Source organism: Sarcophilus harrisii, chromosome 1 (genome assembly GCF_902635505.1).
Source record: "Sarcophilus harrisii chromosome 1, mSarHar1.11, whole genome shotgun sequence".
Classification (NCBI taxonomy): domain Eukaryota; kingdom Metazoa; phylum Chordata; class Mammalia; order Dasyuromorphia; family Dasyuridae; genus Sarcophilus; species Sarcophilus harrisii.
The window spans coordinates 498175656-498188574 of NC_045426.1; the positions used below are offsets into that span (position 1 = coordinate 498175656).

General features: G+C 35.8%; 1 protein-coding gene across 7 annotated transcripts in view; it reads right to left on the reverse strand.

The window, feature by feature from the left end:
- The window catches only part of DLGAP1 (DLG associated protein 1), a 1087876-nt gene that overhangs the window by 130683 nt on the left and 944274 nt on the right, over positions 1–12919 (reverse strand). The gene's annotated exons all lie outside the window — the stretch shown is intronic.

A 12919-nucleotide genomic window follows, 5' to 3' on the forward strand; every position in this document is an offset into this window, starting at 1 on the left:
AATATATAGTGTATTACAACCATGGGTGGTTATACCACCTAGCCATGCCATATGTATGTGTGAGATTTTGTCTATACCCACCAATAATGCCACTTTGGGTGTTTAACCTTTATTGCACTGTGGGGAAAATTATTAATTATAGCATTGTTTGAATCTAGCCTTGCATAGCAAGAAATCAGACTTGTATTGCCTAGAGACTAGACTTGTTTATTGCATAAGTCAGGACCTGCAGGTCATGCTGACCCAAGAAACCTTCTAAGGGATCCAAAAATTGATGCAAGGAATTTCCCATTTCCTGAGATATACATTTTAGGCAATCTGTTTGTCATATTTGGAAATTCATCACATGTATTTTCCTTTGCTCCTTTGAATGAATCCTATATAACAAGTAACTCGGAGAAATTTGGGAAAGTAGGCCACTTACATTGGTTTTCCCCTTTGTGGACAGCTTAATGAACTATCTTTTTGGTCATCTTATACTTTACTTCTCACCATGTACTCTTTGATCCAATGACACTGATTTCTTTGCTGTTCCACAAACAAGACACTCCATCTCTCAGTTCTGGCTATTCTTTCTGGCTGTCCCTCATGTCTACAATGCTTTCTTTCCTATACTACAACTACTAACCTTCCAGACTTCCTTAAATTCTTAGATAAAATCTCACCTTTTATATGAAACTTTTCTCAACCTTTCTTCATTCCAGTACTTTCCCTATTTTCATTATTTTCTATTTATCCTATATATAGCTTGCTTTGTGTGTATATGTTTGCATGTTGTCCCTCCCATGTCCTCATTAGACTGTAAGCTTCTTGAGGGCTTGGGATTGCCTTCTGTACTTAACACAGTGCTTGGCACCTAGTAGGCACCATTTATTAAATTGAATTCTAAAACTCAGTTCTGGTTTTGTTCTCAATCAACAGAACTCATTTCCTGAACTACTCCTGAAATCCCTATTTTCCTTCAAAGTTCAAATTCTACTCTTATATGAAGCTTCTCCTCCACCTCTATCTCATGTGATGAATTGGCCTTCTTCTTTATCAAGACTAAATCCTTTTTGTTCAATTGATTTCATTTCATTCTGTCTCCTCCAACAGATTCTGCTGTCGTCTCCTCTCTCTTACTTATTTTCAACCTCTCCCTCTCTACTGGCTCATTCCTTACTGCTTTACAAACATACCCATGTTTCCCCTTCGATCCCTGCTAACTATTGTCCTATATCTCTTCTGCCCTCTGTAACTAAACTCCATGAAAATATCATCCACAATAGGTGTCTATACTTCCTCTGCTCTTACTCTTTTTAATCCTTTATGATCTGGCTTCAAACTTTTATCCTTCCTTCAAAACTGCTTTCTCCAAAGTTATCAAAGCTGCCAAATCCAATGACTTTTTAAAATCCTCATTCTTCTTAGCCTCTTTGCTGCCTTTGATTTCTTGATCACTTTCTTCCCTCTGATAATCTCTTTTTTCCTAGGTTTTTCAGATTTTCTTCCTATGTATCTATCTGATTGCTCCTTTTCTGTCTCCTTCATTGTATTCTCTTCTCTATCATGTTCTCTAACTGTAGATGTTCCTCAGGGATTGTTCTTTTCTCCCTCTAACTACTTTCTCATCAATTCTCATGGATTTAATTATCATCTCTATGCAGATGATTCTCAAATTTATCTATCCTGCTCTAATTCTCTGCTGACCTTCAGTCTTCTATTTCTAACTGCCTTTAAGATGTCTCAAATCAGATGTCCAGTAGACATCTTATTTTTTTTTTTTAATAGCCTTTTATTTACAGGTTATATGCATGGATAACTTTACAGCATTAACAATTGCCAAACCTCTTGTTCCAATTTTTCACCTCTTACCCCCCACCCCCTCCCCTAGATGGCAGGATGACCAGTAGATGTCAAATACATTAAAATATAAATTAGATACACAATAAGTACAGTAGACATCTTAAACTCAACATGTCTAAAATGGAATCCATTATCTTTCACTCTAAATCTTGTCCCCATCTCCTATCTTCCATATTGCTGTAAAAGGCAATGCCATTTTCCTAGTTCCCCAGACATAACCTAGGAATCATCCTGGATTCCTTGCCCTCTCTTACTTCCTCATATCCTATCTGTTGCCAGTCAATTTCATTTTTTCAGCATCTCTGGATTACATCCCCTTCTTCCTTCTGACATTGCCATCACTGTAGTACAGGATCTTATCACCTCACAAGGGGGGTGTCAGCCTTCCTTAAGCCTCATCCTACTTCATCTTCCTCCATTCAGTCTCTAAGGTGATTTCCCCAAAGTTCAGGTTTATCCCTTCCTCTTCCCCATTCAATGGCTCCAGTGGCTTGCTATTGCCTTCAGGATCAAATACAAAATACTCTTTTTTGAAATTCAAAGCCTTTTATAACTTAACTCCATCCAACTTTTCAATTTTCTTATACTTTACTACTTTACACATACTGTGATTCAGTGACACTTTTTTGTGAACCAGATACTCCACCTTTTAACTGGGCATTTTTGCTAATTGTCCCTCTTGCCTGTAATGTTTTTTCCCCCTTCTACTCTGTCCCCTGACTTTCCTTTTAAGTGCCAACTAAAATCCCATCTCCTACAGGAAGCCTTCCCCAACTCTGCTCAATTCTAATGCCTTCCCTCTCTTAAATATGTCATATTTTTTCCTATACATAGCTTACTTTGTATATATTTAAGACTTATAAATAAATATATATTTAAATATATATTTGTATATATTTATTGTATATATTTATATAAATTGTAATTTCCCCCATGGAATTGTGATTGTGAGCTCTTTGAGGCCAGAGACTGTTTTTTCCCCCTTTTTGTATTCTCAGTGCTTGACATAGTACCTGGAATAGGTGCATAATAAATGTTTATTTATTGATGATTCTGAAATCTACCTATCCTGTTTTATTCTTTCTGTTATCCTTCAGTCATAAATCTCCAACTGTCTTTTAGATATCTCAGATTGCATGTCCAATAGACTTCTTAAACTCAACATATTCCAAAGGGAACTAATTATTTTTCACCCTAAATCCTTCTTGCCTCCTTTTAACTTCCCAGATTACTATAGAGAGCAATCCTTCTATCTTCTCAGTCCCTCTAGCACAATGTCATCCTCATCTTTTCACTCTTACATTCCCAATATCTAATTTGTTGCCAGATTCTGTTTATTTCACCTTGAACAATTTTTTTTTTAATCTCTTTAATATACCCCTTTCTCTCCTCTATTGCTATCACTTTGGGGTAGGCCTTCATCACCTCATGTTTGGATTACTGAAATATCCTCCTGTTGGGTCTGCCTGTCCTAATGATATAGTTCAGCTCCTAGGGAGGATATAGCAATAACCCTAAGGTCACCTGACCTTGGGAGTGATATAGTTAGAAATGATATATTTCTTCCCCCAGGCCATCCTGCCCCAGTTTACTCTATATGACCAGAATACTAAGGCCACAAATATTGCTGGCTGTCAGATAACAGCCTGTTGGTCAGTGATAACAGAGTTTCTGAAACTAAAGAGCAACAGTAATGAAGTATTTAAAGTTAACTAATGTGCAGAACAAAACTGAGTGTCCTCTATTTGACCTAGTAACATTTCAGGCCTAAAAACACATCTTCTGAAGATTCCCCATGGACTCTGCCCAGAGAACTATGGGTACTGCATCTGTGCACAAAGTCAGAACCAGACCACTCCACAACTCCACCTCTAAGCCATAAAATTAACATATCACTGACATGAAGCACCTGGTCCTTCTCACTTTTCCCTGTAAATTTACTTTCTTGCACCTGGTTTTGTGCTAACTTCTTTTGGAATTTAGCCCACTTTATTTGGTGTCACAATTATATTAAACTTTGCCCCTTGACTTGGAGATGGATCTGAGGCTGCAAATTATTTTGAGATGCCTCTCAACACTGGTCTAGAACCCCAATATTTTGGGGTCCTTCTTGAGCCGCCAAACTAAGTCTCTTTCTATTCCAATTTATCTTTCATTCAGCCACCAAAGTGATTTTTCCATATTGTCTTTTTCCTTGATTAACTCCAATGATTGCCAGTAACTTCCAGAATTAAGTATAAAACTCTCTGGCATTCATTTTCTAATTGATAAATAGTCAAAGGAAATGAACAGACAATTTTCAGATGATGAAATTGAAACTAGTTCTACTCATATGAAAAAGGTGCTCCAAATCGCTATTGATCAGAGAAATGTAAATTAAGACAACTCTGAGATATCACTACACACCTCTCAGATTGGCGAAGATGACGAGAAAAGATAATGACGAATGTTGGAGGGGATGTGGGAAAACTGGGACACTGATGCATTGTTAGTGGAGTTGTAGTAGCTAGAAACTGGAAATTGAATGGATGCCAAATTGAATGGTTAAATAAGTTATGGTATATGAATGTTATGGAATATTATTGTTCTGTAAGAAATGACCAACATGATTTCAGAGAGGCTTGGAGAGATTTACATGAACTGATGCTAAATGAAATGAGCAAAACCAGGAGATCATTATACACTTCAACAATACTATAAGGTGATCAATTCTGATGGAAGAGGCTATCTTCAACAACGAGAGGATCCAAATCAGTTCCAATTGATCAGTGATGAACAGAATCAGCTATTCCCAGAGAAAGAACATTGGGAAATGAGTGTGGACCACAACATAGCATTTACACTCTTTCTGTTATTGTTTGCTTGTATTTTTATTTTTCTTCCCAAGTTACTTTTGCCTTCTTTCTAAATCAGATTTTCTTGTGCAACAAGATAACTGTATAAATATGTATACATTTATTGTATTTAACATATACTTTAACATGTTTAATATGTATGGAACTGCCTGCCATCTAGGGGAGGGGGGTGGAGGGAAGGAAGGGAAAAGTTGGATCAGAAGTTTTTGCAAGGGTCAATATTGAAAAATTACCCATGCATATGTTTTGTCAATTAAAAGCCATAATAAAAAAAGAAAAAAAATCTTTATAAAAATAAATTAAAAATACACATATATAAAAGAAATAAAAAGCTATAATTTGAAAAAAGAAAATGCACCAAAGGGAAGTGGAAAAAAAAAAGAAAGTTATAACCCTGAAAAAAAAAGTATTGACTGATCTATTGATTGAGAGAGGTCTGTAAGTCAGTGATGTTACTAACTGATATGGATTAGAGATATACAACTGAGTAGCTTGGCACAAGGTTTGCATGTAGAAATATAACTCCCTGTGACATCTCATAATCCAATTAAAATGCTACTGTGGTGTAAACAGTACCTTTCTTTATTCAAAAGGATTTTGAAACTAAACAAAAGATGTCAAACCTCCTATTTGCTTTCAAGTGGTTCCTTGGTTAAATCTTTTCTCTCTGGGTCAAGAACAAGAACAAGGATCTTATACCGTTTTAAAAAAAGAATTTTTTTCTGAACCAATGCGGGTGAAAGTCACCCCAATGGAAGTGACTTTCCATCAGTCTCACCCAAACTTCTCCATTTAACATTTATAATCTTTTATCAGCTGACTCCATTGATATCTATCCAGTTTCACCTCTCAGTACTTTCTAACCTGATTCTTCTCTTATTTTTGTTTACACTACTCCCTCTGCCGAGAATACCTTTGTGTGGGAAAAGGTGAAGAATTTATAGATTCTAAAGTAGATCAAGCCTATAGGCCTCCGTTTCAGCTTCTCTGGAGTCACGTGAGTTTAGATAAGGCCTGGACTACATTCCATTGTCCGACGAAGGGATTACGTGGCCGAAGAAGCTGTATATCACCTAGCCTACTGCATTCCACTGACCAACTAGGGGGACAGTAGACTTATGGGACCAATCACAACATATAAAGGGCGGGATTTTGGAGGTTCTTTGTCTGAAATGTATAAAAGCTGTAAGCATTTTCAAGGCTCTGCCCTTATCCTGCTGTGAAATTTTGCTCGCAGACTAGGATGGGGTCCGCTTCTCGAGATTCTAATCAATAATTCTGCTTTCTATGAGTGATCTCTGTAGCAGTCAAATTGGGTAGGTCTTTTTGTCCCAAACACCTTCATATTTTTCTTTTGCTAGTAGTTGTTCAGTCATGTCTGACTCTTCTTGAACCATATTGTCCATAATTTTTTTTGTGTGTGTGTGTGTGGCAAAGATGCCAGAGTAGTTTGCCACTTCCTTGTCCAATGGATTAAGGTATATTGTCCTCTATTTTCGAAGAGGACCAAAATGACATCACTATGTAAGAATCAAATTACAGTGTGTCTGACTGTGTCTGATCAGACCAATATGAGCTCAGATTAAGGTTAATAGAGACCAACTGATTTGTCCAGGTTCATCCAGCTAGTAAATGTTGGAAACATGTTTGAATTCAGTTGCTCCAAATGATTTGCTTTTTTCTCTCCAGTGGTAAACAGAGGTTATAACTTGCCCTTGGTCACACAGCTAGGATGTTTCTGAGGCTGGATTTTTTTGGGGAGGCAATTGGGGTTAAATGACTTGCTCAAGGTCACACAGCTATGACACTTTAAGTGTCTAAGGTCAGGTCTTCTTGAATTCAGGGCCAGCGCTGTATCCCACTACCCCATCTAGCTGCCTCTTTGAGCTGGACTTGCACTCAGGTTGTCCTTATTTCCTTATTATGCCCCATGTAGCTGCCTCATTGCCTTTGCTACTTCCTAACAAACATTTCCTTTAGGATCCAAATGAAAGTCTTTTTTCAAGATTTTCCTGACTAACTCACCCAACAATATTATTTCCCTTATTTTAAGCTCCCTCAATAGTTAACATACTTTTATATACTTATATACTTTATTTTTTATACTACTGCATATTGTTTTTGTTTATCCATTTTCAATCATGTTTGCATCTTCATGACCACTTTTAGGGTTTTCTTGGCAAAGCTGCTGGAGTAGTTTGATATTTTCTTCTCCAGCTCATTTTACAGATGAGGAAACTGAGGCAAGCAAGGTTGAGTGACTTGCCCAGGGTCACACAGTTAAGTAAGTGTCTGAAGTTGAATTTGAACTCGGAAAGATAAGTTTTCCTCACTCCAGGTAAAATGCTCTATCCACTGTGCCACCTAGCACTATTGCATATACCCAATACTTAATTATAAACTGAGAACTGGATTATACTTCATTCCCTTATTTCTAAGAAATTCTCTCCCTAGTTGTGTTATTATCATCTCTAGGGCAGAGATTGTTTATCATCATAATATATAGTGTAATGTTAGTACACATTATTGCACTATTTTTTTTTTTTTAATTTTATTGAATGATTGATGCTTCTCTGAATCTGTGTTATTGAGGCCAGTTTCAGATTTGCTAGAGCTGAAAAGGATCTTAAAAATCATCTTGTCTGAATCCACCTTTGACAAATGGGTAATCTGAGGCCCAGTGAAGAAATAAAACTTATCCAAAGCCATACTAGTGGAATTGGTGGAAAATCCTCAACTAGAATCTTGATTTCCTTTGCAGTGTCCTTTCCAATGCATCAAAACAACAATGATTAGCAAAATGATTTCCTAGAAAGTTAGTATATAAACATCATACCAAGGTGGGAATGGCATAAGACCAAGATATAACACATTAGCAGTAACCATTTGCATGTGAAATATTTATGTGCAGTCACTAAAGCTTGACTGTAATATATGCAAATGATTTTATCTTATTTTAACTTTTTAATTTTTTTTTAATTTTTAATTTTTTTATTTAATAGCCTTTTATTTACAGGATATATGCATGGGTAACTTTACAGCATTAACAATTGCCAAACCTCTTGTTCCAATTTTTCACCTCTTACCCCCCCACCCCCTCCCCTAGATGGCAGGATGACCAGTAGATGTTAAATGTATTAAAATATAAATTAGATACACACTTATTTTAACTTTTAAAGAAAATAAGTGACAATTAATGAAGAGTGGAACATTATTGGATCTTTTCTGAGTCATTCTATGGTCTATTTTTAATCCAAGGAGCCTGACATAACCATTGTACAAAGGATTGTTTTTATTTTTTAAATTTAATTTAATCTATATGTTTTTTAAATTTTATTTTATTTTTTAAATAATTATAATTGTTTATTGACAGAACCCATGCCTGGGTAATTTTTACAACATTATCCCTTGCACTCACTTCTGTTCCGACTTTTCCCTTCCCTCCCTCCACCCTCTTCCCCAGATGGCAAGCAGTCCTATACATGTTAAATATGTCACAGTATAACAAAGGATTTTTAAAAAAAGGTTTTTTTTTTTTTTTTTTTTGGCTAGCTATCAGGTTGAATAATTTGCCCAAGAGTCACACAGTTACTAAGTGTCTGAGGCTGGACTGAACTTAACCATCCTGACTTCAGGGCCAGTGCTCTATCCACTGTACTACCTAGCTGCCCCTAAAAGAATTGTTAAAAAATCCATCAAAAGTATATCCTCCCCAAATGTAGAACAATGACAGTAGGAATAGATGACTGGCTCCTCTGATAATTTATCTCCATACATTGTCAGTTAAGTCTTAAATATTAGTTATAATATCTCTGTTGGATACGGCATTTTGCTCAAACTAGATAATATAAATTATGCATTTATTTTTCTCTCTAAGCCCCAAACAAAACCAATTCATCTTAGTTTTTGACTTTGCTCAGTCCAAAGCATGATCAGACATCTGATAGGATTGTTTTTGGAGTAAAGAGCACCTTGATTTGTGTCCAAGTTCTGCTGCTTACTTAGACATCTTTTCCTGGGCAAGTCACTTAAAGACAAACCAAGTCTTGGTTCTCTTGTCTGTAGTAGGGAAGGATAATAAAACTTACTTACTTCACAGAGTTGCTGTGAGGAGAATGAATTGTAAATCTTTCAGTATTATATCAATGTGAGCAATTCTTATGCTTAAAATTTATGCTAAATTAAAAGTTAAGACCATATAGCAATTCAAAAACTATGTGAAATCCCATTCTTAGAATCAATAGAATTATGCTAGCATCAGTTTTAAAATTTTTTAGTTTTTTGGAAGTCAGTTATGTAGAGTCAATTTCTAGAACCAACATTACAGATAATTATAAATGGAATTTATGTGTATGATGGATCTTCTACAGAGACAGAATCAAAATGTACTGAAATTAAGAGATCCATATGGTATTTCCCTCTACATAAGTTATATGCAAGGCATCAATGTATAGATTAAAACTAACTTAGCTACAAATTCACCTATTTTACTATTTTATACATAAACACACACACACACACACACCACACACACTACATAAACACACACAATAGTTCTATGTTTATAAATAAAGTTGGTACATTGGACTGGAAAGCTCTTCTATGCCTGGAATTCTAATGTGCTCTACCTTTGGTTTCATTGGGACCAAATAAAAACCCTGCTGTGTGCTTTCTGATCTGAAGCAATGATGCCATATGGCAGATCCTCTATGTGTATAGTTGCAAAACTATTAGATAAGCAAGCATCTTGGCTGAATGCTAAATGCACCGGATCAATGGAAGCTCATTTTATAAGGAGCCTCAATGGACATTATTGGCAATTTTAAGAAGGTGTGATTTTCAGTTCATATTTCAAACTGTATCATCAAGAAACTTTAACAGTTACTTAAATTATGTTGTACTTTAGGATTAATACAAGGTCAGGTAGCAATTTTAGACTGAAAGAAGAGAAAGCTATTTTCAAAGTTTGAGAGATTTAAATACCAAAAGTGGTTGAGCTTCAAGCTTCCACTGCTATTATTGCTCAGTCAGCAGTTTTGTTGGCAAATGTGTGATTATATGACTACTCTATGAAACTTGTTTTAATGCTCAATTGATTTTCAATGGTTGTTCTAATAAAGTTATTTTATCAGAGCAAAGTAAGAATTACTGTGCTTTGTTTAAGTACTGTCCTTGGAGAAGTACAGAATCTTTGAGCTGGCAAGTATCAAAGAAAGTCATCCAGTCAACCTTTCACCCAAACCTTTCACCCAAAGCAGGAATGGATCATTGCTAGAACATTTCTAATAGATGACCTTTCAGATTCTGCTCCAATGCTTCTAGTGATGGGGAGTTTATTGCCTCCCCCAGAATCCCATTCATCTCTCAATAGTTTTTATAATTAGACATTGAAATATGCCTCTCTAAACCCTAAGCCTATTGCTCATAGTTCTATCCTCCTTGACTACTAAGACTAATTCTATTTTCTATATGACAGCCCTTTAGTTATTTGAAGATAATTATCATCCCCTCCCTGTTCCATGTCCATTTATTTATTATTTTTTTTTTTAGTTAATGGGGGTTAAGTGACTTGCCCAGTTATTAAGTGTCTGAGGTCAAATTTGAATATAGGTCCTCTTGATTTAAGGATCAGTGTTTTATCCTCTCTGTCACTTAGCTGTCAATTAACTGCCTCTTCTATTTTTCAGATTAATAATCCTTATTTCTTTCAGCTATATAAAAGATTTCTAGGTTCTTCACCATTGTGGTCATGACACAAGTTTTTAATTTTTTTTGTTTTAACTCTTGTTTTAAACTCTTGTGTCCATATCACTTTATATATTCCAAGAAAGTCAAGGTCACAGTCATAGGTTTCTCATCTATCCAGGTTAACTGCATGCTCTATCACTATATATATATATATATCCCTAATTCCTTTCCATAAAAACATGTCAAGGCAGAGACAGGGGGAAGGAGCATAATTTAAAACCTGTTACAAATGCTTGAAAAATAATTTTAAATGTATTCTTGCCTGGGTGTAGTAAGGGCAACCACGCCAAACTTCAGTTGAAAGGTGCTAAGCATGACTTTTGTGGAATAATTTTTTTTTTGAGGCAGTGGGGATAAGTGCTTTACCCAGAGTCATAAAGCTAGTGTCTGAGACCAGATTTGAACTCAGATTTTCTAGACTCTGAAGCTAATGCTCTATCTATTATACCACCCAGCTGCCTTAGTAGAAGTTTTCAGAAAGAAAGTAATCACAGTAAAAGCATCCCAACCTGGAAAATGGCACCATCCAACTTTTTAGTAGCAATTTACCCATGGTTTTCTAACTGATAAAATATTGTTGATGGCATCATTACTGCTTAAACTCCTTGAGTCTGAGTTTTTAATAACACCGTTAAATAGTGCCATGGACTCCTAGGATCAGATATAGAGCTGGAAAGGGACCTTCAAGGCCCAAATTTCTCATTTTACAAGTGAGAAAACCAAGACTCGGTGACTCTTCCAAGATCACACAGCTAGTAAGTCTCTAAGTCCAGAATTCTATTCATTTTGTCCTGACATTTATAGAATTTATTACTGTGTATAACCAACCTCTGTCTGCTTAGACTGGTTCAGAGAGTTACATCACCTCTCAGAACTGAAAGGAAGTTCAGGGATCATTTTTGAGTAGGAATCCCTTCTGTAAAACAACTGGCAAGTGGTCATTTCATACCTTCACTTGAAAATTTCCAGTTAACAGGAAAACTACTACCTTCTATATCAGTCCATTCCAATTTGAGATAAGTTTTGGCGCCCTAAACACTGAGCACAAATCTGCAAGTTGTCCCTACTAATTTTGGCCCCAAGCAAAATAAAATAAATGCTTTTCTCACCTCACAATCTTTAATATATTTGAAGACAATCACTCTCTCTTCCAAGTCTTCTTTTCCCTAGGCTTCTGTAGTTTTCCCTTTCACTTCTAGTTCTTTCATAAAGATGGAATATCTTTCACCTCTTCAGTAGTATCTATTCCTACTTAATGTGCTGCTGAACTGAGTTGTTGAACCTAATTGTGCTGATTGGGTTCACTACAAATGCCTTAATATTTGTCAAAATCCTTCCTACAATGTGGTCCCCAAATTTAGCATAGCATTTCAAATATGGTTTGAATAATTCAGAATTTAGCAAAACTGTTAACCTCTCTAATTCTGTACATTTATGCCTCTTTGAATACAGATTAACAGAACCTAGAGAACATGGTACAGAGTAACAACAGGACTATATGATGATCAATTGAGATGGACTTGGCTCTTTTCAACAATGTAGGGATTTAAGGCAATTCCAATTGACTTATGTTGGAAAATGCCATCCATATCCAGAGAGAGAGAGTTATGGAACTGAATGATGATCAGAGCGTAGTATTTTCACCTTTTTATTTTTATTTTTGGCTATTTGTTTTTTTTTTTCCTTTCTTATGTTTTTTTTCCCTTTTGATTTGATTTTTTTATTTGTGCAGCATGATGAATATGGAAATATGTTTAGAAGTATACATATTTAACCTATATCAGATTGATTGCTATCTTGGGGAGGAAGGAGGAAGTAGAAGAGAGGGAAAAAAAATTTGGAACGCAAGGTTTTGCAAAGTTGAAAACTATCTTTGAATTTAGATTAGAATTTAGAATTAAGAATTTAGAAAAATAAAATACTATTAAAATAAAAAAAATACAGTTTAAGAATACATTGGGCAGCTAGATGGCTTAATGAATAGAACATGGAATCAGAAAGACTCATCTTCCTGACTTCAAATGTGACCTCAAGACATATCCTAGCTATGTGACTCTGAGCAACTCTCTTAACTCTCTTTGTCTCTGATTCCTCACTTGTAAAATGAGCTGGAGAAGAAATGGCAAATCACACTAGTATTTTTGCTCTAAAAATCCTCCCAACCCTGAATGGGACCACAAAGAATCAGACACAGCTGAAGTGACTCAACATTGCCTTTCTGGATGCCAGAGCATCCAGAACAAAGTATAGCTTCATACTTTAGTTTCATATTGAGCTTGGAGGCAACTAAAACTCCCAGATCTTTCCCCGCCTGATTCTGTTTGGGCAGGTTCTCCTACTTTGTTCTTGTCCAGTTGCATTTTTGAACTCAAGTGTTTGCTTTTGCATTTGCCTATAAAATGTCATCTCATTGAATTTAGTTCATTGTTGAAAGCTTTTTGGCTCTAATATGGTAGCTATTCCTCTCAAAT